At 45.8% G+C, this 26,599-nt stretch overlaps 1 protein-coding gene and 1 long non-coding RNA gene across 23 annotated transcripts in view; one reads left to right on the top strand and one right to left on the bottom strand.

The window, feature by feature from the left end:
* Nucleotides 1–26,599, top strand: part of OPCML (opioid binding protein/cell adhesion molecule like) — a 1,172,302-nt gene that overhangs the window by 482,277 nt on the left and 663,426 nt on the right. For 2 of the 22 annotated variants that reach the window (XM_078339865.1, XM_035264020.3), the window contains exon 1: nucleotides 5,169–5,396. The exons of the other annotated variants lie outside the window; for them this stretch is intronic. The gene's annotated coding sequence lies outside the window, so the exon portion shown is untranslated. Of the gene's footprint in view, nucleotides 1–5,168; nucleotides 5,397–26,599 lie in introns of those variants that run through there. 22 annotated transcript variants of the gene reach the window in all.
* Nucleotides 260–5,106, bottom strand: LOC118145590 (uncharacterized). The gene is made up of 3 exons (XR_004730870.3): nucleotides 4,913–5,106; nucleotides 4,383–4,623; nucleotides 260–487 (listed from the first exon to the last, which is right to left on the bottom strand). It is a non-coding gene; the product is annotated as an uncharacterized LOC118145590 (long non-coding RNA).

The following is a 26,599-nucleotide window of genomic DNA, read 5'->3' as shown; positions in this document are numbered from 1 at the left end:
AATTGACATTGGAAGTTGCCTGTTTGAAAGACACGACAGCCTTTGCTTGCTGCAGAGCTAATTATTATGCAAATTTATGCTAATAAACTCTGCCTTGCATGTTGTTGAGAAGCTGCCTTTTCCCGTTAACATAGCTGTAATGAGAGGTAAATTTGTAATGCAGATGCCCGTGGTAATATATCCTAAATCACTTTATGGTGGAACGGACTCTCTCACCCCACCCGACACAAATGTCAATTTAAATTAGTTTTTGCTTTGCATATTTATTGAAGCTTTATTTATTGTTAATATGTACTAAGGACACCAACTAAACAGCCCCCACTACTTGTTAGAAGTGGAATTTAGCAGGGAGCTGGGGACTGGTGTTTGCTCATCAGGAAACGGTAGTTTTTTTCTTCTCCCAGCTAGAGCCACAGCGTCAGCTTGGATGGTGCCGGAATCATTCACGTGTCTTCCTCCTCCTCTGAGCTGGCTCTCAAATTAGGCTCTGCAATGAAAGAGCGATTCTATCATGATAATTATTATATGGCATTTCTAAGAGTTAATGGTCTTTGTCACCTGTGCCTTTGTGTTTGTGATACCACCCAGACTTGTAGAAACATGCCCAGGAAACAGGAGTGCTGTGAAGACGCTGCCATTTGTCCCCTTCAGAAACTTGCATGCACACACACATGCTCTCACACACTCTATATATGCTTTAGGGCACACACATAGCTTCAAGCCCCATTTGCACTCACATCTGTGTAGTCGCACACACACCTTTATTTTCATAGTGTCTTACACATCGTTCCGGGGTGTCTTCACTCAGGTTCGAACACACACAAATCGCCACTCGCCCCTGCACCCCAGCTCTGGTCTTGCGCATAACCTCCATTCTTCTGTGAAAAGGAGCCAATGGCACTTGTACTTGGACAAGTTCTTCCAAGCAATGCTGAGATGAACCTTCCACTGCTGCATGAGGGAAACAGCACTAAACCATGAGTGATCTTGTTTCTAGTTTGCATTCTGTCACTTAGACAAATAAATAAAGCGCCTACCATGTATCAGGGACCATGTTTTTTTGTTTTGTTTTGTTTTTTGAGACGGAGTTTCGCTCTGGAGTGCAATGGCGCAATCTCGGCTCACCGCAACCTCCGCCTCCTGGGCTCAGGCAATTCTCCTGCCTCAGCCTCCCGAGTAGCTGGGATTACAGGCACGCACCACCATGCCCAGCTAATTTTTTGTATTTTTAGTAGAGACGGGGTTTCACCATGTTGACCTGGATGGTCTCAATCTCTTGACCTTGTGATCCACCCGTCTCAGCCTCCCAAAGTGCTGGGATTACAGGCGTGAGCCACCGAGGGACCATGTTAAGAATTTTCTTGCATGGTTTCGTGGTTTCATTTTCACTTATAAATAGTTCAGGTTAGGTATATATTATTCTTATCCCCATTTTGGAGTTGGGAAGATTGAGACTTTGAAAGTTTAAATGACTTACTGAAGGTTAATCCACTTATTACACAAAGCAAGTAAAATTCAGGTATATATTCTCAGGCTCCAAAGCTGTTGTTCTTTTCACTACATCGCTGTCTCCTTGCTAATGGCTTGGTAAATCTGAGTGTGAGTTTCTTCTACAATTTAAGATGGTAGATTTGATGATCTCAAACACTCTCTGATCCATCTAGCTCCAAATTATAATGTTCTGTGATAATGTAAGTAACTCTCTCCTGATTCTGTTTGCCTCTTTCTGTCTCTCACTGTGAACTAAGTTTCAGTTAGTCACTTGCTTAAGGATTCTGGACTGATGCTACCTACCTCTTTAGTATGTGTAGGTTTCTCCTAGGGCACCTTGACCCTTCACAGTTTTGTCTGACACAAGCATGGAAAAAACGAGCCTGTGAGGAACTGGGGCTAACCCAAACAAGTAAAATGTCAACCAGATGTGCTAACTTATGCATACATATATTCGAGGAATGCCGAAATGTCCATCTGCTGAAAAAGATCTCCAGTATTTATGTGTCAAGTACCTAGATTTTTCCTCATTAGTGTAAGTCTTTGAATCCAGTTACCCTGACAGGCCCTCCTGTGAACATGTAAATTCACATTACATAAAGCAACATATCAACTGTTTGTGCCAGCTAATTCTCGAGCATGTGTTTTGTGTGTACCAGAACTTAAGCAAGAGAGTGCTGAGAGAACAGAGCATATCAATTTTGATGAAGAATGTACTGGAAGAGGCAGCAGTGTCCTCCCTGCTCACAAGACAGGCTGAGAGATAGACGGCCTTTTCCTTTACCATTCGGGCATAGACTTTTGCTGGCCGAAATCTCCCATACATAAATGAAATTCTAATGAATGAGAATTTTCTTCTGATCTATTAAGGAAAAAAAAAATAGAGTTTAAAGGCTTCTTCATCTCCCTATGCCCACACCCACTGTGCCCCAATTCTAAGCTCTATTCCCAATAAAGCATAATGTCTGGGATTCCAATTCAGAAGGTCAATGCTTCAGCTTAAAGAAGTATGCTAGATTGTGATGCTGAGCCTGGAATAAAAACACCATCTGTCAGTATCAATCTTCACTGCTTTAAAATAAATAAGTTTATCAGATCAATTTTGGTTGGAACGATATGCTGAGAAAAGGCCTAAAGAGAGTCATATAAATAAATGAATTATTATTGTTAAAATTTAAAAAGAAACATGGAAATAATGCAATTATAGAGAAGAAAATAATAATCATTCACAACTGCACCTCCAAAGATAACCACCCTTCAGACCTCCCTAGATACCATAGGGAAGAGTTGCTAGAACTTTGCAGAAATACATGACAAGCATTTTTCCCAGAGGAGGTAATTTTGAAAGGGAGGTTGGACAGCATTTTACCATGGAAGTAGGTAGACCTGGGCATGAGCCATGTCAGGGATCAGGAATGACATCTCTGATCCTGCAGAAAGAGGTGATGGCACAGGAAGGGCCAGTGAAAGAGGCAACATGAAGCTTCAGGACACTGACTTCATCCACGAAGCCACTTTGTCCAGGTGGACTTTGGGCATTAGGAAGTGCTTTATGCCACTGACTTAAGACATCTTCTCCTCCTGGATGTGTTTATGCCTTGGTGAAATAAGAAAGTCAGGCTAGTGCAGCTCTAAAGTTTCCTTCAGCCTATGATTTGCTCCCCTTGAAGGAGGAGTTGACATTCTGCTGTCCCTGAGTCCTCTCAAGGATTCAGCCAGGGTCTGGCATGAGAGCTCCCAGATTCGGAAGTTTCTCATTTCAACCCCAGAGGAGTCCCACAAAGTGAGTAGCGCCAGTGGCTCCTTTAATATTGAAGAGTGATTGGCAGCAGGAGGAGCCTGGAGTCTCGGTTTGGAAGACCCTATTCAAATTCCAAGCCACATCCTTTACTCTGCAGATCTCTGAGCAAATGACAGTGACTTCATCTCCTAGAGCCTCAGTTTCTTCATCTGGAAAATGGTATTAATCACACATCTTCAAAAGATCGTTGTGAGAATGTGTGGCTGTATATGGAAGTGCTCTGCAAATTTAAGCACGTTATACCATAAGGGAGCAATAGGGAAAGAGTCAGAACTGAGGGATTCTTTCCCACGGAATGTCATGGCTTATTGTTACTTTTCTATTTTATTTGTATAGTGGTTTTACCTTTTAGATAACTTTCACAGGTATTATCTCAATACAACTTCACTGGCCAGGCATGGTGGCTCGCGCCTATAATCTCAGCACTTCGGGAGGCCAAGGCGGGTGGATCACCTGAGGTCAGGAGTTCAAGACCAGCATGGCCAACATGGTGAAACTCTGTCTTCACTAAAAATACAAGAAAATTTGCCAGGCGTGATGGCATGTACCTGTAATCCCACCTAATTGAGAGGCTGAGGGAGGAGAATGGCTTGAACCCCAGAGAAGGAGGTTGCAGTGAGCCAAGATCACGCCACTGTATGCAAGCCTGGGTGACAGAGTGAGGCTCCATCTCAAAAGAAAACCAGAACAAACAAACAACTTCACAGGGACATGGGAGACGAGGCGCAACCTCATATGACAGATGATTTGAGCCTGAGGGTTTTCCCATGACTTGCAGGAGGACATAGAATGACTTAGTTGTTGCTGGATACCATAATCCGAACTGGGAATTGGCTTTTGCCTGGCTAATGAAAATATTGCAGGACTTATGTCAGAGATATAAGTTTGATTCCTTGAACTAACAAGAAACCTCCTTCAAGTCCTAGTACCCTCTCTAGGCCTTGACAACCTCTTCCATGAAAGGAGAGGATGGGGCAAGACTGGGATTTTTTTTTAAGGCTCTTCAGCATTGCAAGCCCATTACTCTGAGAGTCAAAGTGATGTCTCTACTGTTGGGAAGTGGCTGTGGTTTAAATTTCCAGTCTGTTACCTGGTCCTAGAGTCGGTTTCCTCTACAAGGAGAGTAGCCATTGGCAGGAGTGGAATTGGGGCAAGCCAGGGTCCCACTCCCTTCCTTATCCACCCAGGCCGTGGCCCCTCCTTGGCAGGCAGAGGCAGGCAGGGTGCTGCTGGCCCAAGGGTCCTGGGCAGGCAGCTGTGTTCCAGCACTCTGAGGAGACCAGATGCTGCGGGCACGAAGGTCCTCAGTCCCAACGAGGATGGAGTTTCTCCTGTCAGGAGGGGAGGGACAGATGAGGGCGAGTGATTTTAAGAAGAAAGGAGTCACAAGAAAGAGGCGGGACCCACAGGCTGGAGCAGCAGTTGTAGAGGGATTCAGCCTCTGAGTGAATTTTCCAGGGGAGGGTGGGAAACGGCTGCAGCGGGACCTGAAGGGTGGGTGGGGCCAGGAGAGGAGGGAGCTTCGGGCAAAGGCGACTTGGCCGTGAGTGTGGGCAGAAGCAGGAGCTTGGGCTGCTCGTGGGTTCCGGCCTAAATGGCCAGACAGCGTCTCAGCTTAACTCTGCAGTTGTTCATATACCACCCAAGCTTCCAGGAAATGTTTCCAGCACGAGAATAAAGCCTGCTTAATCTACTGCCTGCCTGCCCCGTGCCAGGCCATGTGGCTGCGGAGGCAGAGGAGACCTCAGCCTTCCCCTCCCTCCAGGCTCACTAAAGCCTGAGCGCTTCCTGACACTTCCCCTCCGGCCCGGCCCGGAAGTCCCGTTCCCGGAGCCTCCACCGAGGCCAGTTCCCCCCGGACGGGAATTCAGGAAGCACAGTTCTCCTGCCCCGGCTATCTAGCATGGGGAGGGGCACCCACACCTGGTGGCTCTGGAGTGGCCCCTGAGGACCAGCTGGCCGCCCCTTCTCCCATTGGACCCTCCGCCCGGTCCGCTGCCACAGATCAACTGTTGACACAGCCACCAGGGAAGGGGTGTGTGTCCGCCGGAACGTTCCCTACAGAGGAGCTGTGCCCTGGGACCTCAGCCGGGAAGGCGGCCAGGTGAGTTGCAGTTCCCCGGACTTCCCACCAAGGGGAGACAAAACTCCACAAATGAGCGCAGAAGCCGGGCCGGCGGCTTCAGTCACCCTGCAGCATCTGGGAACGCGCCGGGTTGCGCTGGGGTCGCTGGTGGGCCCGCGTTCCGCCGCTGCTTCCCGCTCTACGGCGGGCTCCTCTCCACCCCTCACTCAGCTGCCTCTGGATCAGTGCCACCTCCTTCCTTTGGTCAGCCCCCTTCGCCTACAGTAGGCCCCAATACAAGGGGCTTGAGGAAACAGGGTTTTTTTGTGTGTGTGGTTAAAAAAATTTAAAGCAATGTCTTCCAGTCCTGTCTACAAATGACACATTCAAGTGACCAAACCCGGCTCACGGTTAGCCCATTTCACGAAAACATTCATGAAATCTTTTTCAATTCAGGAACGGTTTTAAAGATCTAGCTCGTATTAATGATCACTAACTGTGGCCGGCTGGGTGGCTCACTCCTATAATCCCAGCACTTTGGGAGGGCGAGGTGGGTGAATCACCTGAGGTCAGGAGTTCAAGACCAGCCTCGTCAACATGGTGAAACTCCTAGCTGCGTGTGGTGGCGGGCGCCTGTAATCCCAGCTACTCGGGAGGCTGAGGCAGGGGAATCGCTTGAACCTGGGAGGCAGAGGTTGCAGTGAGCCGAGATTGTGCCATTGCACTCCAACCTGGGCGACAGAGTGAGACTCCATTTCAAATAAATAAATAAATAATCGACTGCTCTGTAAATGACCTTTTCTGAGCATGAGACTGGAGGAAACCTTACAGCAGATTAATAAGACCCAAAGTTGTCATTCACATCTTATAAAAATGAGTGTGAAGGCAGTGCTTTACAGTGGAGTGCAGGCACACCACTGCAGAGCCCAAGAAATGTGGCTCCCTAGGACCTTTTCTAAGAGCACGGTGTGGCTTTCCTCCTTCTTGGCCCCATGGGAAGCCGTCTAGTCTGCTGGGTTTAATGAAGGAGACAAGAGTCTGGAAAAGGCATCCTTGGGGACTAGCTGTAGCCCAGGGGAACAGCCCTCTGTTTGCTTCTCTCCATCGCTGTATGACACAGCATCTATCCTGACTCGGAGCCTTTGCCACTCTGGATAACTCTTATAGTTGGAGCACTTAGAAAGAGATAGGAAGGGACAGAGCAGGAACTGAACTTCCACTGGGAAGGCTGGTCTCTGGACCGACCAATAGAACTCACAGCACATGCTGAGACAGTGACTAGAATACAGCAGGAAAACTCCGTGACCCAAAAACCCCATTTTGGCCTTGGCCATGAGGGACACTGGGCAGACCCAAGGAGGGTGTGGCTCTCTTTACAGACAGTGATGTCTCGCAGAGGCACCTCAGGTCAGTCACCAGTGCTCCAGCTGCCAGCTGGCTGCATGCAGCAGAGCTGGAGCAAGGCAGAAAGCTGTTCCCAGGGAGGCTGCTGTGGAGCACAGCTTGCCAAGGCAGAGGCTCAGGGATGGGGATGATGCTTGGGTCCAGTGATCAGAATTAGGATCAATGATGGGGTTGCTGAGGCAGCCCCAAATCCCAGCTGGAACAGGAGATGGAAGCTGAACTGGCAGCAAGGGTGGGCTGTCTCCCAGGATGCTGCTCAGGCAGTCCTGGATCTGGTGATGCATTAAATCTACAAGCAGAGCTCAGAAGACCTCATCTATAGGGCGAAGAGGGATGAAGGGTTGAAAACTAAGCAGGGTACAATGTTCTGAGCCAAGACCTTTATCAAAGTCAGGGTACAACATTTTGAGCCAAGACCTTTTTCAAAATTCTTGACATTAAACTGGAAACTAATGTTTTATAAGGAAGGAGGGACTCTTGGGCCTTGGTTCTATTAAATTATATCATTTGCAAATTAAAATTTTTGAAAACTACTCAGTACTGTTTGTAAACAGTGGTTATGCTGGTCAGAATCTAACAGAAAAGGCGTGAGAAGATACTGATCCTGATTTTGCCTCTATGCATGTGGTAAGGACCTGAGAGACTGAAGATAAGGACATGCAGCAGGGAGTCATGGACTTCTTTTCACTGGGGGTCTCTCAGTCTGGAAGACGCAAAGACAGGCATCTAGGGTGAGAAAGTTAGACTCACATTTGGGTGGGGTCTGGTGTTAGGGTGCAGTCTGACGCAAGTGGCTTCTGTGCTTTCCTCCCTGACACTGTGGACTCTATGGAAACTTGCAGCTTTGAGCATAATTGAAACTAGCACAACATACACCTTAGAATGACACAGAGCACAGGCCAGGCTAAGAGTTTCATGATGAAACGTGTCTTTACACCCATTGCTAGGAATGTGTTCTACAACCATAGTTGGTGTCCCCTTTTGCAGCTAAACAAGACCCAATGCCCCCTTCCTTTGGGCTTCCTCACAAGTTTCAGTGAGATTCTCAAACTGTTCAGTCTCCACCCCCACCTCTATTTTTGTATCTTCTCCCATTTATGCTTAGATGGAAAAAATAAAAGAAATGGAACTGAGGGCCCCATCTAATTTCACTTGTGGAAAAGTTTTTGAAAGGAGAGGTGAGAAGATTCCTTTTGCATAGCACATTAAAATAATTTATGGAGAACTTCTCCCTTCCAGCTAAGGAGGTGGTCAAGATGAGAGGATAAATCTTTAAAAGAATAATGTTTTCAAAATCAGGTTCCTTGCCCTCAATCTTTTGATGTATGAGTGTAAGAGTAGGTAGGACACATGGTGAAATATACATGAGAGCTCAGAGGAGAATAGCAGAGTGAAGGAAATATTAGTGTTTACATCAAAACTCAATTGGAACACTCATTTCAAGGTGATAGTTTATTATGTTGAATGCAATTTAGTCCCAGAAGGATATTTCCTTTCCATCTCCAGGACTCTCCCCAGGCCCGCACCCCCATCCCCACTTCCCATTTCCCTTCCTCCCTATATCGAGATGTAAGGAAGCAAAACACATCCACTGTGGAATTAGTTCTTTGTGGCTGCAGGTTTTGCAGACTGTAAAGGAAAGGAAGAGAAAGAGGTAGAATCCTTTGGACTGTGCCAACAGTTCCCTAGCTTTTTGGAGACTTAATCAGCTAGTTTTAAACAAAGAAGAAGTTAACACAAAGAATTATCTTCTTGTAGAAAGTCAACCAAAGAGATCAGCTTCAAACAAAACTGTCATTCTTCTTGGATGTGGTGATAAACTCTTGTAATCCTAACACTTTGGGAAACTCAGGCAAGAGCATCACTTAAACCCAGGAGTTCAAGACCAGCTTGAGCATCATAGGGAGACCCCCCAACATTAAAAATAAAAATAAAATCGAACAAAAACTATTATCCTTTTTTATTTTTTAGCTCGCATTCCTCTTAAACATACTTTAAGGATACTCAACTACAGCAAAAATTAAGTGGAGACAAAACTGATGTTGTTGAGGAGGGCAAACTGGAAAAGCAGCCTCTGCACCCCTGGAAGCAGTGGGCCCATTGGCTGATGCCCACGTGGGGTTCGGTGAGGCTGTCATCTAGACATTCAGCCAGCTGCCCAGTGGCAGCCTTTAGCCAGGAACTGCTGCGTGCAGGTTCCCAGGCCTCCAGGTGGGCTTGGCTTGTAAATTACTCTAAGGCTTACCCAGCACCCTTCAGGAGAGCTTAGGGTCTTGACCAAGGCGCCTTCCTCCCCAGCAAGAGGCCTGTTTCCTCACCTGTTAACTCCTGCTGTGCAGCCACAGTGGCAGCAGGGACCTGGGGAGCCAAGGCCTGACCACACCCTGCCTGCACCTGGTGTCTCTCTCTGCCCTTAGGGATGACTTTGCCCTGAGTGTGGGACAGACTGGTCTGAGCTTAGACCTGCATGCAGGCACTGAGGTGTGTTTTCAGGGTGGAGAACTGTCTTCTATGTGTGGCTCTATGTAACATCATGCGGCTATTGTGTCAGAAACTTATATTTCAGATTTTCTGCTGGTGCAGTGCTCAGTGAAAATGAAGGAAAGTGGGGATGACTCTCCTAACAGCTTTTGTGGTCTCTCTCTTGACACTAGAAGTAAATACTCTTCCTTGATTACAAGCTTAGAAGCTGTGAATCCTGAGGGGAGAGGGAGGGAGAGGAAGAAGGGGAGGGGGAGGAGAGAAGAGGAGAGGGGAGGGAAAGACAAGGGAGGAGAGGGGAGGGAAAGACAAGGGAGGAGAGGGGAGGGAAGCATAAGATTTGGAAGTGACCTAAAAAATCCTATTCTAATTCCATTTTTTGAAGTTTAGATTCAAAACTAAACTAAACTCTCTGAAGTGAGATTCAGAGAGAGGAATAGCCTTAAAATATTTTATGGAAAGCTTGTGGCAAATCTAGATTTCGAAATCCTGTCTCCTGACTGAGTATCACCACAAATTTCACTAGAAAAGGTGGAGTATTGAAAGCTGTAAAGATATTGGTAGCTGATTAAAGTTTTCCAAAATTCTATTCTTTACCAGAAAGCTCACATTTGAACACTGGCAGTGGATGCTGTGAATTGGTTTCCATGAAGCAACTGACCCATTTTATTCCTTTTTGGGAGAATGGCTGTCTAGTGCCCAAGTCTAACGACAACAGATCGTCCATCCTTCTTTTAAGCACACACTGTGCTCCATGAAAACAGCTAGCTCAGCTTGCAGCTCAAACCAAAGAGTGTTTTCTTGAGACCATCACACTGCTTCATTGTGCAGCGGAAGTGTTTAGGGTGAGCCATCTCATCACAAAAAAAATTTTAAATTTGTACCTGAGATTTGAAATTTAATAAAATTAAGTGTGTCTTTGTTTAACAAGGGCGTTCTTCCGTGAAACTGGCTTTTGGGATTCCCCGCGAGCGTGCGGAGGTGAAGAATGCAGTGACTGCTGGTGCGATGGACTGCGTGTGCTTGGGATTCCCCGCGAGCGTGCGGAGGTGAAGAATGCAGTGACTGCTGGTGCGATGGACTGCGTGTGCTTGGGATTCCCCGCGAGCGTGTGGAGGTGAAGAATGCAGTGACTGCTGGTGCAATGGACTGCGTGTGCTTGGGATTCCCCGCGAGCGTGCGGAGGTGAAGAATGCAGTGACTGCTGGTGCGATGGACTGCGTGTGCTTGGGATTCCCCGCGAGCGTGCGGAGGTGAAGAATGCAGTGACTGCTCGTGTGATGGACTGCGTGTGCTGGGTTTCCCCGCGAGCGTGTGGAGGTGAAGAATGCAGTGACTGCTCGTGCGATGGACTGCGTGTGCTTGGGATTCCCCGCGAGCGTGCAGAGGTGAAGAATGCAGTGACTGCTCGTGTGATGGACTGCGTGTGCTGGGTTTCCCCGCGAGCGTGTGGAGGTGAAGAATGCAGTGACTGCTCGTGCGATGGACTGCGTGTGCTGGGTTTCCCCGCGAGCGTGTGGAGGTGAAGAATGCAGTGACTGCTCGTGCGATGGACTGCGTGTGCTTGGGTTGTCCACGGCTGAGGCTCCTGCTGTCTTACCCACCATTGCATTGACACCATCAGTGCAAACGTCAACACAGCAAAGAAGGCAAATAATGTCATAATGTTATCCTGACAATAGTTCTGACCTCCCTAAAAGGTCTTGGGCAGTCTTAGACATTTGTGGATCACACTTTGAGAACCACCAGATTAAAGAATCAGCTGAGCCTTTGAGTACCAAGGCTCTGGGCCCAGAAACCCTTTAGGTATCTTCTTTGTGTTTTATATGTAAGATAAGAAATGTTGGTCGGGAGCGGTGGCTCCACCTGTGATCCCAGCACTTTAGGAGGCCGAGGCGGGCAGATCACCTGAGGTCAGAAGTTCGAAACCAGCCTGACAAACATGGTGAAACCCCGTCTCTACTAAAAATACAAAAAATAAGCTGGATCTGGTGGTGCATGTCTGTAATTCCAGCTACTGGGGAGGCTGAGGTAGGAGAATCACTTGAACCCAGGAGGCAGAGGTTGCAGTGAGCTGAGGTTGCATGATTGCTCTCCAGCCTGGGCAACTGGAGTAAAACTCCATCTCAAAAAAATAAAAGAAAGAAAAGAAATGTCAAGGTGGCAATACAATTCTAGATAGATCCCTCATACTGGTCTGTGATATTACTGCATTGACCTCTGAATGATACAACACAGAATCAATAGTTCGGATATGGAGTCAGCCTGCTGGAAATCCATAAGGTAGTCCTGGAGGAAAATTTGATTTATTTCCAAGACAAAAGCTAAAGGTCCTTGCAAAGTTACCATAAGCCTCAAGCTTAGAGCAAAGTTTCCCTAGAATTCTTATTTCCTGGTTTAGTCATGACCCCAGTGGTAGCGGCCTAGGTCAGTGAGGCTGCCACAGACTTGGAACTTACCCTGTGGGTATCTTCACACGCCAGGCTTCATGCTTCTCCTGAAGTGCAAGTTACTTCTATCTATTGACTGTAAAGTCATCTTGCCAGATTATTTTTACCCTTAAAATACTTAGGTTATATATAGACTCTCAGCAGTCGATGTTAACTTGAGCGAAAAGTAGAAATGAGACTCTGGCCCCTAATGGGAGGTGCCGAGAAGCACAGAAGAGAAGTGGAAACACAGGCACATGGAGATGTGCTCACTACCTGAGGATGCCAGCACCATCTGAGATGCCTGGTCCCTCCAGAGCTGCTGTGGTAGGAGAGAGACTAGCTGCTCTCCGAAACTCTAGACTCTAGAAGGTACACCATAAAACAGAAGTAGACAGGCTGGGTGTGGTGGCTCATGCCTGTAATCCCAACACTTTGGGAGGCTGAGGTAGGCAGATCATGAGGTCAGGAGTTCAAGACCAGCCTAGCCAATATGGTGAAATCCTGTCTCTACTAATAATGCAAAAATTAGCTGGGCATGGTGGCACATGCCTATAGTCCCAGCTACTTGGGAGGCTAAGGCAGGAGAATTGCTTGAACTCAGTAGCAGACGTTGCAGTGGGCCGAAATTTAGCCACTGCACTCCAGCCTGGGCAACAGAGTAAGACTCTGTCTCAAAAAAAAAAAAAGTGGACACAGGGAGAGGGTCCTTAACTGGCTGAGGAGTGGACGGCACACTCATGTGACACCTGCCTGGCTCCACTTGGACTCTTGCTGGACTCCCCCTGTCTCTTTGTGTATCAGGATGCTCACCGCGTGCCCCCACCCCAACCTGCAAACAGCCATGCTCTCCTGCATCTTTGGTGCTGTTTGTACCTGGAACACTCTCCTTTTGCCACCTTCTTTCCGGGGAACTTCTACTCATCCTTTATTTCCGTGTCATATGTCACCTTCTCTCAGTGATTGTCCTTAAGTCTTAATGCACTAAGTAAGAATCAAGTCCTTCTTCCTCCTTTGTGGTTTGGTAACTTCAGTAATGCTACTTTCAAACATTTATTATGTTATATTATGGTTAATTATTTGTCTGGCTTTACCGCTCAACTTAAAATTCTCCAAGAGCTTTACAAGTGTAAACAAGCTCTGTGTCAGGTACTGGCCAGAAGCCAGAAATATATTGAGGAAAATAGCCATAGCTCCAGCCCTGGAAGTATTCCCAGTCTACTGGGACAGCAGATACTGCACCAGTAAAACTAAAGTATATTATGGTGTGTTATAAAGAAAATAGATGCACAGTGTTAGAAAAGATAGGCTGTTTAATTAATTTCTTATATTGCAAATGTCTGGAACATTGTCTTGGGCACTGCAGGAGTTCACACATTTTTGCCTCATACCCCTCATTCTGCTCCTGAGAGTACTGAGGACTTCAGAGGGCCCTGCAGAAAACCCAATGGACTGAATGGAAGGACGTGTAATGAAGGGGCGATGATAGAGGTATGGCAGAGTTCACAGGACACATGTGATGGCAACTAGCAACAGTGGCAGTCACTTCTGCCCTTGAAAAAATAGGGCAAATAGCAGGCCAGTTGATAGGTACAGGAGTGAGCTATAGTTTTGCAAAAGGAGCTGCCCAACAGAAGCTGAGTGATAGATCTTCAAATTCTGTCCTCAAGCTCCTGTCTTCTTCTGGAGAATTCTATTGTCCACACCCACCCAGAAGCAGAAGGCAAGGGAAGCTGGGATGGTGCTGTCTGCAGAGAGCCGTCTCCAAGGCACTGCACAGGACAGGAAGGGTGGAGAGTGGAACCGGACAATAAGTTGAAGAGTCGCCAGGCTGCATGGTTAAGAGAGTGGGCTTCAAATCCAGCAACCTTTGGCCTTAAACAATTCTGAATCAAACCCTATGGCAATCTGTAACCTACATTGGCACTCCTGGTGGCAGAGTTTATAGAAGGGGCATTCCCATAGGCTCTGGAGCCAAGTACTTCACATGTGATCCTGCCCACCTACATCTAAGGAACAGAACTCTGGACAAATAAAATTAAAAACAGAGGATAAAAGAGTAAGCAACCTGGTCAGTCAGATGCGGTGGCTGGTGGCTCATGCCTGTAATCCCAGCACTTTAGGAGGCCGAGATGGGTGGATCATCTGAGGTCGAGAGTTCAAGACCAGCTTGACCAACATGGAGAAACCCTGTCTCTACTAAAAAATACAAAATTAGCTGGGAGTTATGGTGCATGCCTGTAATCCCAGATACTCAGGAGGCTGAGGCAAGAGAATCACTTGAACCTGGGAGGCGGTGGTTGCTGTGAGCCAAGATCTGGCCACCACATTCCAGCCTGGGCAACAAGAGTGAAACTCCATCTCAAACAAAAAAAAAAGTAAGCAACCTAATGTCTCTCCCCTCGAGGAGTTATGAATCTGTTTCATGAAGAAAACAATGTCCATGAATGAGATTTTACACTTACAGAACCATAATAGTGATTAAAAATTAATATAAAACCCATCTAAGTACTGCACATGCTTGAGGACTTGGTAGAGATTAGGTGTGATTAGAATCAGGTTGAATTAATCGGGTAATAACATCTTAGATGTAGGATAAAGTTCAGTTAAACTGAGTTTAGAGGAATGTTGCCTCACCTGTAAAAATAGACTTTCTTCCCCAGACATTTAATTTGGGGGAATTCTGAAATACCTAGTTAATTTCACAGTAGATTTAAATGTATCCTGGTTTATTTCTATTTTCAAGGAAAGAGACATTCTCTCTACCATAGAGGTTTACTGAATCTGGGGAGAGACTTAGCATTGATCTGGCTTACCTGATTGATTTCCAATTCCCCAGAGACTCTGAGCAGCTATGGTTTCAGATGCTTATGCAGCTAATCATTTTGTATTCATGTTCACTGGGCCCATCTTAGTCATTCATTTTTTCTTTTAGGGCCACAAAGTAGTTTATGAAATTACAATCAATTTTACATCATATATTTAGGAATGACCACTGATGACTTTTTAATAGATGTCACATATAGAATAACAATCATTTATAAATCATTCTCTGTCCCCCTCCATCTCCCAGGTTGTTTTGCTTTTCTTCCTCCAAACCAGGATAATTGGGCTTATTGAGTTGCTTGAACATCAAGTGTTTAAATATTCTCTCTTTTACCATAGACACAGCATTGTATAATAGAGGCAGCTCCCTCATGGGGTCTCACCACTTGGAAGTATGTGTCTCAACTTTAGGTTTCCACACTAGGCTGAGAAGAGGCAGTTGGACTCTCCAAGGCATTATGAGGAGAGAGCAGACTTAGAAGTTTCCTTACTTTTGATGGTTAAATTGGAATCACCTTTGCCTGTTGATTTTAAATCCCTGTTAAGTGTTTTATCTATGCCTCTGTGATGAGATGCCCAATGAGGAAAGGCAGACAACACATAGATGAAGTTAATGGTGAGGAGCCTCTGTGAGGAGCAGCCCTGGGAGAGCAGTGGTCCAGGCAAAAGTAACAGCAGCAACAAAGGCTCTGAGTCTGGGACCAGTGTGGCATGTGTGGAGACTCCCAGTGCACACTGAGTGTGGCTGGGGAACAGTGAGAAGGAGCAGACGAGGAGATGGAGTCTGCACACGATGGTCAGAAGAAGGTGCACATGCCATATATAACACAAATGCCATGAGACATTTTTAAGAAGTTTGGGTTTGATGACAGGTATAATAGAAAGCCACCAGAGGTTTTCAGGTGGCAGAAGTGTGAGCTGATCTATCAATGTGTAAGAGGGCAAACGTGATTAGAGCAGGGCCAGTCAGAGCCTGCTGCAGTGTTCCTGTGCCTGGACTCAGGTGGGATGGGTGGAAAACAGGAGATAGATAGACTCATATTTGGAATAAACCTGAAGCCAGAGCCTACAGTCCCTGCTGATGGGTGACCAGGAAAAAAGAAGAACCAAAGATGGCATCTAGGGTTTTAGCTGAGAAAGGAAGAACAGCAATGGTGTTTGCCAAGACTGAGACCCCATTAAGGGGAGCAGATTTCAGGGGAGGAAAGTGGTGGTGAAAAAGACAAGTCAGCTTTATTCATTATGCGTATTTAAGGGTGCTGTTGGACAGCCAAGTGAAGTTGTCCTGTGGATGGTTAGATTGAGGGACTTAAGAAGAGGGTTTGAAAATAGAGGTGTGCATCCCAAAGCCATTAGGAATGAGTGGTTTTCCTGGGTATGAACTCAGTGAGATGACGTAGAGAGTGAGAGCTGATCAGGAAGAGAAGGAACAGCCAGCCAACACCGTTGGAGAATCAAGTGGAAGAAAAGCCTGGAGCGTGATTTCCCAGAAGCCAGTTGAGAAAAGTGCTTCAAGAGGAAGATGGTGTCCTCTGTGCTAAAAGGTATTGCATAGAATGAGAGGAAATTTAATCATTGTTTTTGGCAAGGTGGAGTTCACCGGTGATCTTGACAATAGCAATTTCAGTAGCAAAATGGGAACAGAGCCTGACTGGAGTGGATGTAAACCAGGGAACAGAATGCAAAAAGTGCAAACCAGAGAGCATATGTGATCTTTTATAAGAGTTTCGTTGTGAAAGGGAGCAGAGAAACAAGGAAGTTACAAGAGGGAAGGGCATGGAGCCAAGAGAGGGTTTGGAATGTGTATGATGATGATTATGATAATGGCCATGATCATTGCAATCACAATGCACTCCATGCGTTAAGGGCTCACCATGTGCCACGGACTGTGCCGGGCAGTCTCCATCGTGAGCTCATGGCACTTTTCAGCAAGCCTAAGAAGGCTCTGACATCATCACCGATTTAGAGGTGAGAAAACTAAGTATCAGGGTCCAAATCTGGTGAATGATGAACTGGGAGTCCAACCAAGATGTGTCTTACTCTAAATCAACATCTTGTAAACACAGCAGATGGAGACGTTCCCATTCAAAGGCCAGCTGAAAATGAATGAAATTCTTCTTAACTGTTGTTCGTCAAGACCTGTTTTGGTAGCAGGGGATAGAATCCCACCTCAAACTGACTCAAGGAAATAAAGAAGTAAGGGAGGTTTAATTCAGGTATTTCAAAAATCTCTAAGAAGATCTGACTTCAGTATAACTGGATTCAGGGGCTCAAACAGTGTAATTAGGATCCTCTCCATCTCTGGGCTCAGGCCTCTGCTTTCCACTCTGTTGCCCTTAGTCTCGGGCAGGTTCGGCATATGCTGACATCTAGCAGATCATGGCTTACTTCCAGCTATTGGAAAATGCAGGAGTCAAAGTCTCATGTGGCTGGGTGGCTCTTGTTGCATGACTTTGGTCACCTGCTCATCTCAGAAACAATCACTTTGCCCAAAGACACATAGCGTTCTCATTGGCCCTGGCCCACATGCCTGGCTCCAGAGCCGGCAGGACTGATCTGGACATAGAAATTGCTCTCTAAAGGAAACATCCCCGTTCCATGAACAAAAGAAGGGATGCTGGGCAGGCAGTGAAGAGCAGATGTCCACTAAAGCATGAAGCACGTGGACCTGACCCTCCTGCAGACAGTGTCAAGATATGCTTCCCAGCATTCTGCTCAAATAGAAGTTCTATGAGGGCAGAGACCTTTTTAGTCCTGTTCATCAAATATAGTCTCTAGCACAGTGACAGGCACATCATAGGCTCAGGTTAAATAAAATAAAAAATATGTTTATTGAATTATTGAGTAACCTTAAGTGATTCTTCTATAATACGGGTCTGTTTCACTTGATATGGTTACCGGTTATTTTAATTTTGGCCGGAGAGCTATTCAAATGTATTTGAAACTCATCATTATTTTTCCTAACTATAATTCTCCAACTCCCTGAAACCCTTAGTTTATTTGGAAATAGGGTATTCAATTATTGGCCTACTCATTACAACAGTGTTTTCGATGTTATTTTATTCAAAAGGGAAAAAAAACTGTCTTGGTATAAAATCTTCAAATCTGTTTGTGATGTCCCCTGAGGGTGCGAACCTGGTGGTTTAGCCAGAATTGAAATCCCCACAAATTCTAAGGAAGCTTTGCTTTGTTGAACCCCTGGGGGTTTATCTCCTCCCTGCTGACTGTAAGGTGAGGCAGAGCTCTGGGGAAAGACAGGTGCATGACAAAAAGCTGTTTGGGGTGTATTTGCTTCTGATACTGAAGTGCCTGCGGCACAGCCGTCCATCTGGAAAACGCAGGCTCCGGTAGTGGAGAGAGGAACACTACACAATCCTTGTAGCGGATTTGAAATGTTGTCTTGTGTGCAGTGTCAGTGGGAGGATGCTGAAGGGCTTAGGCTGCCTAGAGGACATTTGAGATTTGTGTTATGGTTGTGCGGGGAGGCTTATAAGAAAAAATACAGAAGGCCGATCTCATCCTATGTCGATTTGATGCCTTTTTTTTTTTTAATGATCGCCAAGAGACAGCCACGTGCTACTGGGGGAGATGCTTGAACAGGGCAGCGGAACAAGCATGTGAGAAAGATAGAGGGCTAAAAAAATAGCAAAACCTCCTGGGAAGGCATGCAGAAGAGAAGCATAGTGTAGTAAGTAGCCGGAACAGGAAGGGGTGCTTTGACGATGAAGCTCAGGGGCTCCCACCCCGGACTGTCTGGGTGCAAACCCTAACTTACTCGTGCCTCCTTTGTTCAGTTGGAAGACTTCAGGCAAGATGCCGATCATCTGTGTCTCAGTTCCCCTACTGGCAAAATACGAGTAATAAAATAGTACTGCTTCACAGACGCTAGACACCCGTTGATATATTTAAAGCATTTTAAACAGTGCTCAGCACAGAGAAATCAATATGTGTGGGTTTGTTTCCATTGTTATTAGTCTGAATGGGAAAAAGATGGGAATGTAAGCCTGAATGTGCATGGGAGAAGTTATGAGCTTTGGTCTGAATATTCAGAGGGCATAAGCTTTGAGAGGTGTGTGTGTGTGTGTGTGTGTACGTGTGCACACCAAGGAGGAACAGGAGGAACAGGAGGAGACGGATCTGAGATGGATCTCCTCTGGCTGTATGCAAAATATTTTAACATTCTGGGGACAGAGAGCACCTGTTGGGTATCTTGCAACTTTGAGAAGAGCAATTGCTCTGAAGTCAGAAATGGAATTAATGTCATGGAAAGAAGCAGAGGCTGATGTGAATAATTAAGCCTCCTAATGAGAGCATTAATATTTCCCCAATAGATTGATTTAGTGTTTCTTTCTCTGGGATTGTTGCACAAACTTACCTGAGCTGGCCATCTATCTTGATTGTTCAGGACAAACTGCACTGAAAAAAAAAAGAAGAAACTGGTAGACCATTTAGTTTCACACTGCAACGTGAAACTGAATGCTAAGCAGGGAGGCCTCCATCCAGGAAATGCTGAGCCCATGGCATGGTCCTGAGTGGTAGGACATGGAAATTAGGACTCCAAAGCAAGTCATCACTGGGCTCCACCTTGTTATTCTTTATTGATTTTGACATTATAAATTGGCTCAGTTCATTAGCCCACTCTCCAGCATGTAATGGACTAGATGCTCGTGTCTTCCAAATGGACTTGGAAACTGAGGTGAACTTTTCTTTAACCATAAGAACACCCATGGGTAGAAATAATTTGCTCATTACAGACAAACCACTGGACAAACAAGCTAGGATGTGTCTCTGTCAGGGTTGAAGCAGAGTAGCACAATCAGATGTATGTGCATATAAATGAAGTTACTGCAGGGAATGGGTTACCCCATTGCGGATGATGACTACACAAGACCAATGTTCTTAGGGTGGACAGTCAGGAGAGGAAGATCATGGACAAACTAGAATCCAGTGGGCAGGAGCTAAAACTGAGTGTGTAAAGGTGGCCAGGAAGGAAGGCTTGGGAGAAGGAATGCTGCACTGGCCAAGGGGATGTTTGGAATCTCTCCCTCAGGGGAGGACCAAGCTCTTTCACGGACTCCCAACTTCGTAAGTCAGGTCCGCAGAAGACAATCTCCCTTTCAATTAATTTAAAGTCAGCTGGCGAGGAATTTCCATCATAGTTGCAAAATCCTTGCACAGGAGCACCTAGATCAGCGTTTGGCTGAATAACAGAGAAGAGGCATGCATGCTACAGAGTGGCAGCTACTGCCCTCTATCCTCCCACCCTCCTGAGGGGGGTCTCCCTTGCAGCCCAGATAGCTGAAAATACACTAGAATGCTGATTCCGGGGCTGCAGTTCAGCCTAGCTGAGCTGACATATAAAAAAGCCCTCACCGTTGGAGAGCACAGCACGGGAGTAAAACCAGTTTAGAGGAGGACTCTGACCTGCAGGTTGGCAGGATAGCAAATCAGATAAGACTGCCCATATTTATCATAGTCTATGTACACCTCATGTCATTGATATTAGCACTTCACATTTACATGCAATTGCATGAATTACAAGCATTTTCTCATCTGCAATCAATTTATCTTTGGTTTTGCTTTGGACTTTTAACACTTTCAGACAGATGCCATTTTACAGACAAAGACACTAAGGGCCACAGAAGTCAAGTTGCTAGCTAAAAGGTCATATGATTAGTGTGCGGGAGGTCGGATGTGTCAGATCTTTCAATTCCAAGTCCAGGGCTCTCTCCACTACCCCAGGCTGCCCGCGATATGATGCAGCTTGCTTGGTGGACAGACCATTTTCTTCCCTGCTGACAATTCTAGTTGCCACTGATTCTTCTAAGGCAATAGGAGCTAGCCTGAAGGAGTTACGTTCAGATTATGGCTGTGGTTTACCCTTCCTTTTTATGTAATTAATAGTCTTGGAAATCTGAAAATCACATAGAATACAATGTTACGCTCACAGGAAGTTCCATATTTGCAGGAAAACCACTAGATTGTAAGCCCCACAAAGGCAAGGATATCTGTGCTATTCCGTACTGTATCCACAGTACTAAGAGTGAAGTCTGCCACACAGAAGGTTTTTGGTAAATATTTTGTATAAATAGTAATGCTCAATGAAGCTACTAATTTTGAATCAATGGAAAGCATTTATCTGTTATTGAGCTTTTGTGAAGTAAGATCAATTAGACTTTCAAACCGACTAGATTTGTTAATGGTACTAGCTTGCTTGCCACTTTATGCTCAAAATGCACATTGTATACCCTGGCATTCTGGGAAACATGTCCTAAATACCTTCAAAGAGCCGCAGCTTAGAGTAATTCAGGAGAGACAGACAGAGTTTCAGACATTAATCTTGAAAGACAGTGTCTCTCTGGGACGTGACAGCAAAGCATCTCTCAGTATCAGCTCTATCTAGTACCGTATAGTTCTTTGTTCTGGGGTTTCTTGTCAGTAAGAACCATGAGCCCATAGAAAAAATGTTTTATTGTTTTGTTTCTAAGTAAATAAGTGCCATAGGCAAAGAGAGACTTTCATCTCTTCTCAAGGCAACACAAAGTCACAAGATTAATTAACCTACAATAAACTGAGAACTGCTCTTTATCCAGTAGGTGCTCTCTGTCTATTTAGAGCATGTAGTTCCTGGCGCTAAGTGGTATGATGTGTTGACTCCATTCTCATATGGGGTTTTAGACGTGTCTCCTAATGCAGTCAATAGTCCTTGTGATGGGCAATGGAGCACAGTAGTTAATCAGAGTGGCTCTCTAGTCTCTCCACTTGTGTTTTGTTGATTGAGTTAATGCACGCCTGTGTCTTAGTTTTTCTCTGATGAGACGGAGATAATAAGAGCACACGCCTCATAGGATTGTTGTAAAGATTAAAATGCATTAATTATGCAAAGTTCCTATGAAAGTGCCTGGCCCAGGACAAGTTTTTTTGTAAGTATTACTAGGGGAGTTAGCATTCCGTATGGAATCAGCAGGACTTTCCATTTGGGGAAGCTGTGCATGCGTCTTACCCCCTTCCTCAACCCTAATGAGAGTTTCTGGGCAAGGTGGGACAGGACAGCAGTGGGCATTGTGGCTTTGGCCCTCCAGGAATCCTGTTTCTGGACAAGGGCAAATAGGAGAGAAGCCCTATCACAGTCCCCTGGCCATAGCATGCTGCCATGTAGAAATGGAGCGCATCTGGCTCTCGGAGGAAGCCTGGCTAACGTCTCCCAGGGGATTCTTCACATTCAGAATTCAGACAAATTGCTGCTTTTTAATTAACAGAGCCCCAACAACTCTGTTATCTGTCTTCTCATGAATCTATTTTCTCTTGAATCCCTTCTTCTTTTCCCACCCTGTCTGCTTCTGAGCTGTAATCTTTCAAGCTGCTCCCTGAGGAGTGGGCTGGGGAAGGAAGGAGCAGAGAGATGGAGGAGGGGTGGAGACGTGTAGCCAGAGTGATGGATGGCCAATGACCCATGGCCAGCAGTCGCCAGGCTGTCTGTGTACAACTGTGGGAGAGCTCAGCTGGAGCATGTGGGCCACAGTGTCATCCACAAGCTGGGTGTTATTAAAGATCCAGCAGAATTCCCTGACAGAAACAAGTGGAAGAAGCATTCAGGAATGGATCCCAAATACCCCATTAATTTAAGTTTAATAGGACAGTTATTGAATAATAAATAACAACCGAATCAAGGAAACATATTTATCAAAGACTTATGCCCAGATAATGCAATTGTGGCTACAACAGTTGAGAAGCCATAGTATTAATAGCTACATCACTATGAGGAAATCCCCCCAACGACTGTGAGAATAAACTCAGAGGAATACTCATGACTCTATCCTGTCCTGTCAACCCTCTGGGGTTTCCCCTAAAAGTGGCATGTTCTGTTCAGGCTGAGGTGGCCCCATCTGTGGAGAAGGTGACACACATTTCCACACTGGACCACGTGAAGCTGTGTTCAGATTTTGTTCTCCTGAGCAACCTCCATGAGGTCTGTGTGATGGAAATGCAAGATATGATCACCTTGTCTCAATCACCATTTCAGATCTGACCTACAACTCTGTTTGAAGCATTCTCCGTTTCCAGAAAACAGCTTCTTTCCAGCACCATTCCCAGCAGGGCACTTTAAAATGGCTTTTGAAAAAAAATATTGTAGAGTTAAAAATATCCCCTTCCACTCCCCTGCTCCTAACTTATTAGAACAACGCCTAAGGCAGCAGGGGTGTCATTGGCAGTTCTATTTGTGATGGGTCGGGAAGAGTTGATATGTTTATGAATATTTACATCTCTAAGAGGAGACTGCTGCTAAGTAGATTTTTTTTAAAAATCTGTAAATTTCCTCTTGTGGCATTAAAATGCTATGGGCCATAACATGCAGAGGAAAGAATGCAAGGGGGAAGGAAGAGTGCACCACTGTATGGGCACCCCTAAGCCTGTACTCTGCAGAACCCCACATGCCAGGGGCTATGCAGGGAGGAATGTAAGCAAGGTGTTAGCTAGTAGATGCCTGGAGTTGTGTTGTGTTCTCCCAACTTCCTTTTCATATGATGCCTATGATGCTTTCTGATGTTAGACAAAAAGCTCCTGGCACTGAAATCTATCAACAGAGGGCAAGGGGAGGGAGACTGTGGCTCATTCCTGCAAGAGAAGAATATAAGAATGGAGAGGGCAGAGGTCAGCATGTTGCGCAGAAAGCGCATCAGGGTAGGATGTTATTCAGTGGACTGGCTACTCCACAAATTTGATTGTCAGTCATTTTCACACTGTCAGATATGAACTACTGCTTCTTGCTTGTCTCTGTAAATACACTGCCTCCTTCCAAAGAACTTTCAACTATTTAAAATTTGGGAAATTTTTCAAAGATGTTGACCAGGTACAAAGTAGGTATGATGCTCTCCTCCTTAGCTTTCCTGGAGAATCTAAGTCATTTGAGAACATACAGCAAGTCAAGAACTAAAGAGTGTGCATGTTCTCACACACTTCCCCAGGTCAAACCTCGGGCTGGTGTCTCCAGAGCGAGACAAAGGCAGAAGCCTCAGCTCTCAGTCTCATCTCATGAAGACAGAGAACAGGACTGTCTTTCCTTTCCATAAGCCCCTTGCTGGTGAGCATCTTGTAGCTTCACATGCTAAGCAGTAATTCCTACTGACTGTCAGGGACTTGGCTCCACCTCTTCCTTGGCTACAGGCGACCATCAGAAGCAGGCGACTATTGAGCCATTACAGTGCCCTAATTTGCAAGTTACTTTGAGAAGAAGCCTTCTCTTGGCAGGCTGTCTAACCATTATGAAGCTGTCTACCAGTAGGCAGTCTTGTGCACGTCTCTCAGCTAATTTAGAGAAGCCCAGAGTAAATGTCTCTAACATGCTAGAAGATGCAAACATCACTAAATACACACTCTTCAGCAAATATGAAGCCTGGTGACAGGTGATGCTCCTGATTGGGAGATGGAAGAAGATGGCGGAGACCAGCTCACAGGGCAGGGCTTTTCAGTGGGGGCAGTAGGGGGTGGTATCCCACCTTGGCCAAGAGTGAAACCCTGACCCTTTATCATCTATTTTAGAGAGACTGAATTTTCATTTCTTCCTCTCCCATGATGGTGCTGCTTCACTGAGCAGCTGCCACTTCTTTTCAGAGATCTGTCCAGAAGTTGGATCCCTTGTGTTTTTGGAAGGAATGAGAGGAAATCATCTGTGGCTGTCCCACTGGGGTGGGTAGGTCCGTCCTTTGTTTACTCAGCAAACTCCTATGAAGTACCTACTGCAATAGAGCTGTGTGAAGACCATAGAGAAGCCGCTGAGAACGTGCTTCCCTGGCTTGAAGGGCTAACCATCTCAGGAGGAGACAAAAGTCCATTGTGAAATAATAATGTGACATGAATTAGAATCCATCCTGCCAGCAGGTACCAAAGAATAGTCCCCAGGATTGGTGGGGGAATTGCTTAGGGAACCCCAGATTCCAAGCAGAGCAGGGGTTATGTGTGAGGGGGAAGGATCAGATCTCCTGGCTGGCTTCCTGGGCTTCCTGGACTGGGGATTTGAACATTAGCCAACTTTTTCCTTAAAGATGGCTTTTGCAGATTCTGAAAAACATGGTTACTCTTTTGCGTATAACTGAAGATGGGAAAGCATTTGAGAGAGGAGAGGCTCCTTTCCAGATCATCTTCTGAGATTCAGGGCTGGTCTTCAGTGTCCTCATTTGGAAATGAGAGACTGATTTCTAGGGCCCGTCTTTCACCAGGGTTTCAGGAATCTGTGAGTGTTCACTACAGTTCTTTTAAACTGTAGAGTCTCATTCCATATGCTCCCCAGCATGGAACTGACTTCAAGAGCATGGGCTCCCTATCAGTCTACTGGGATTCAGAGCCTGCCTCTGCTAATCACCAGCTCTATGACCTGGGCACGTTACTTCACCTCTCCGTGCCTCAGTTTCCTCATTTGTAAAGTATGAATCACAATAGCACCTACTTCCTAAAATTGGTTGTAGATTAAAGGAAGGAACACATACAAGGTGCTTGGCTGAGAGTAAACATTCAATAAATATGCCTTCTTATTAACCTCTGGCTGCTCACCCTCTGCTTCTTTTGTGGGTTCTTTCCTTGATGAGCTTTTAATGACTGGTGTGACTCAGTCCTTTAAACTGGGCTATCGATTTCCCCTTTCCTTCTTCACAATTTAGCCTCTCTCTTTAGTGGGCTTATCTACTTCCCTATTCTCTGTTTCCCATGTTCAAGAGTCATGGCTTACAAAGCACGGCATGATCTGGCCATTGCTTATCTCCTTTCTTATTATATTCCTACAGATATTCTTCGCCTCTAATCTCTACATTTATTATCTCTTGTTACCCCTTTCTCCATCTCCCACCTGCAGCAGGAAGACATACGTGGATGTGTACCTGTGCACCCATCCACACCCACAAGTGCCCATGCACGGGCACACATGCAAGCACATGCACACACCGTCCTTGCCTGGCTTACTCCCACTACTCTTTCTAACTTCATCTTAGACCTGGCTTCCTTGTGGAAGCCTTTTCTGATCCTCTCCACACTATAGCAAAGATATCCCTCACAGCATTCAACACACAGGACTCTACGTATCTTCCAGATGCCAGCATCTCCCACCAGACGGTAAGCCTGGTGAGAACAGTCATTGTCGGCTGTGTCCACCTTGATTCGGCACAGTGCCTGGCACCTGGAAGATCACCAAAAAGTATTTATTTTTAAGTGAATGCATGCACTAATGAATAAAGGCATCAACAGATGAATTCCCTCTTGGATATACTCCTTTTGTTGAAAGTGTTTCTGGCTTGCAATTATTTGTGATCTATCTGCTATGAACGATTTGTCTGGCTTTCTCTGGTTATGTTTCTGTCCCCCCTTTTCTCCTGTGCTTTTTCATCATGCACATAAAAGCAACCATACACAATCACTCACAATTGAGAGCATCAGTGGATGGACAAAAATGCATGAGGAGGAAGGCTCTGCGTGGGCAAGGACTGATTCCATTTGTCAGGATGTGTGTTGTCTAATTGTGCACACACCAAGGCTGCAGACTGTGTCACGGACGCTCCTAAAGCAATATCGCAATGAGGCTGGAAATCTATTTCCCTGTGTGTGCGCAGCTGCCACCTAACACTTTGGAGAACAGCAGGTGGTTCATGAAGAAGGCAGAAAGGGAAGGCTGGTTAATTTCAGGGCTGAGGAGCAGAGGGGCTGGTGAGTGGGGCCCTTGGTCAGCTTGGCATCCTCAAAGATGGAAGTAATGAGAAGAATGGCTCCTTAAGAATGACTTAGTGGGGTTTCATATGTGCTCTCTCACGATCGATTCCAGAGGAAATTTAGGCCGGTTTCAAGTCAAAATAGGATTGTTTTGAACAGCCAGAACAGAAAACTGCACCTGGACCCACAATCCCAGCTGGGCTCTCTGTGCTTCTTGCATCCACCCTGGTAATAAAGATTTTCCAACAAGAGGAGAATTGATGAGGCGGAAGATGGAAGGGAATTCACGTGTGGTTTGCTTAAGCCAACCTGGTTGCACAGGGGTCCAGATGTGTTTGTGTGGCTAAGTTGACAGAGATGGCTGCAGAAATGTGGAAAGTATCACCTCTGAGAAATGCTGGGTGTCTA

The sequence above is a fragment of the Callithrix jacchus genome, chromosome 10 (genome assembly GCF_049354715.1).
Source record: "Callithrix jacchus isolate 240 chromosome 10, calJac240_pri, whole genome shotgun sequence".
NCBI classification, from domain to species: domain Eukaryota; kingdom Metazoa; phylum Chordata; class Mammalia; order Primates; family Cebidae; genus Callithrix; species Callithrix jacchus.
This window is presented reverse-complemented; position numbering and strand designations above follow the sequence as displayed.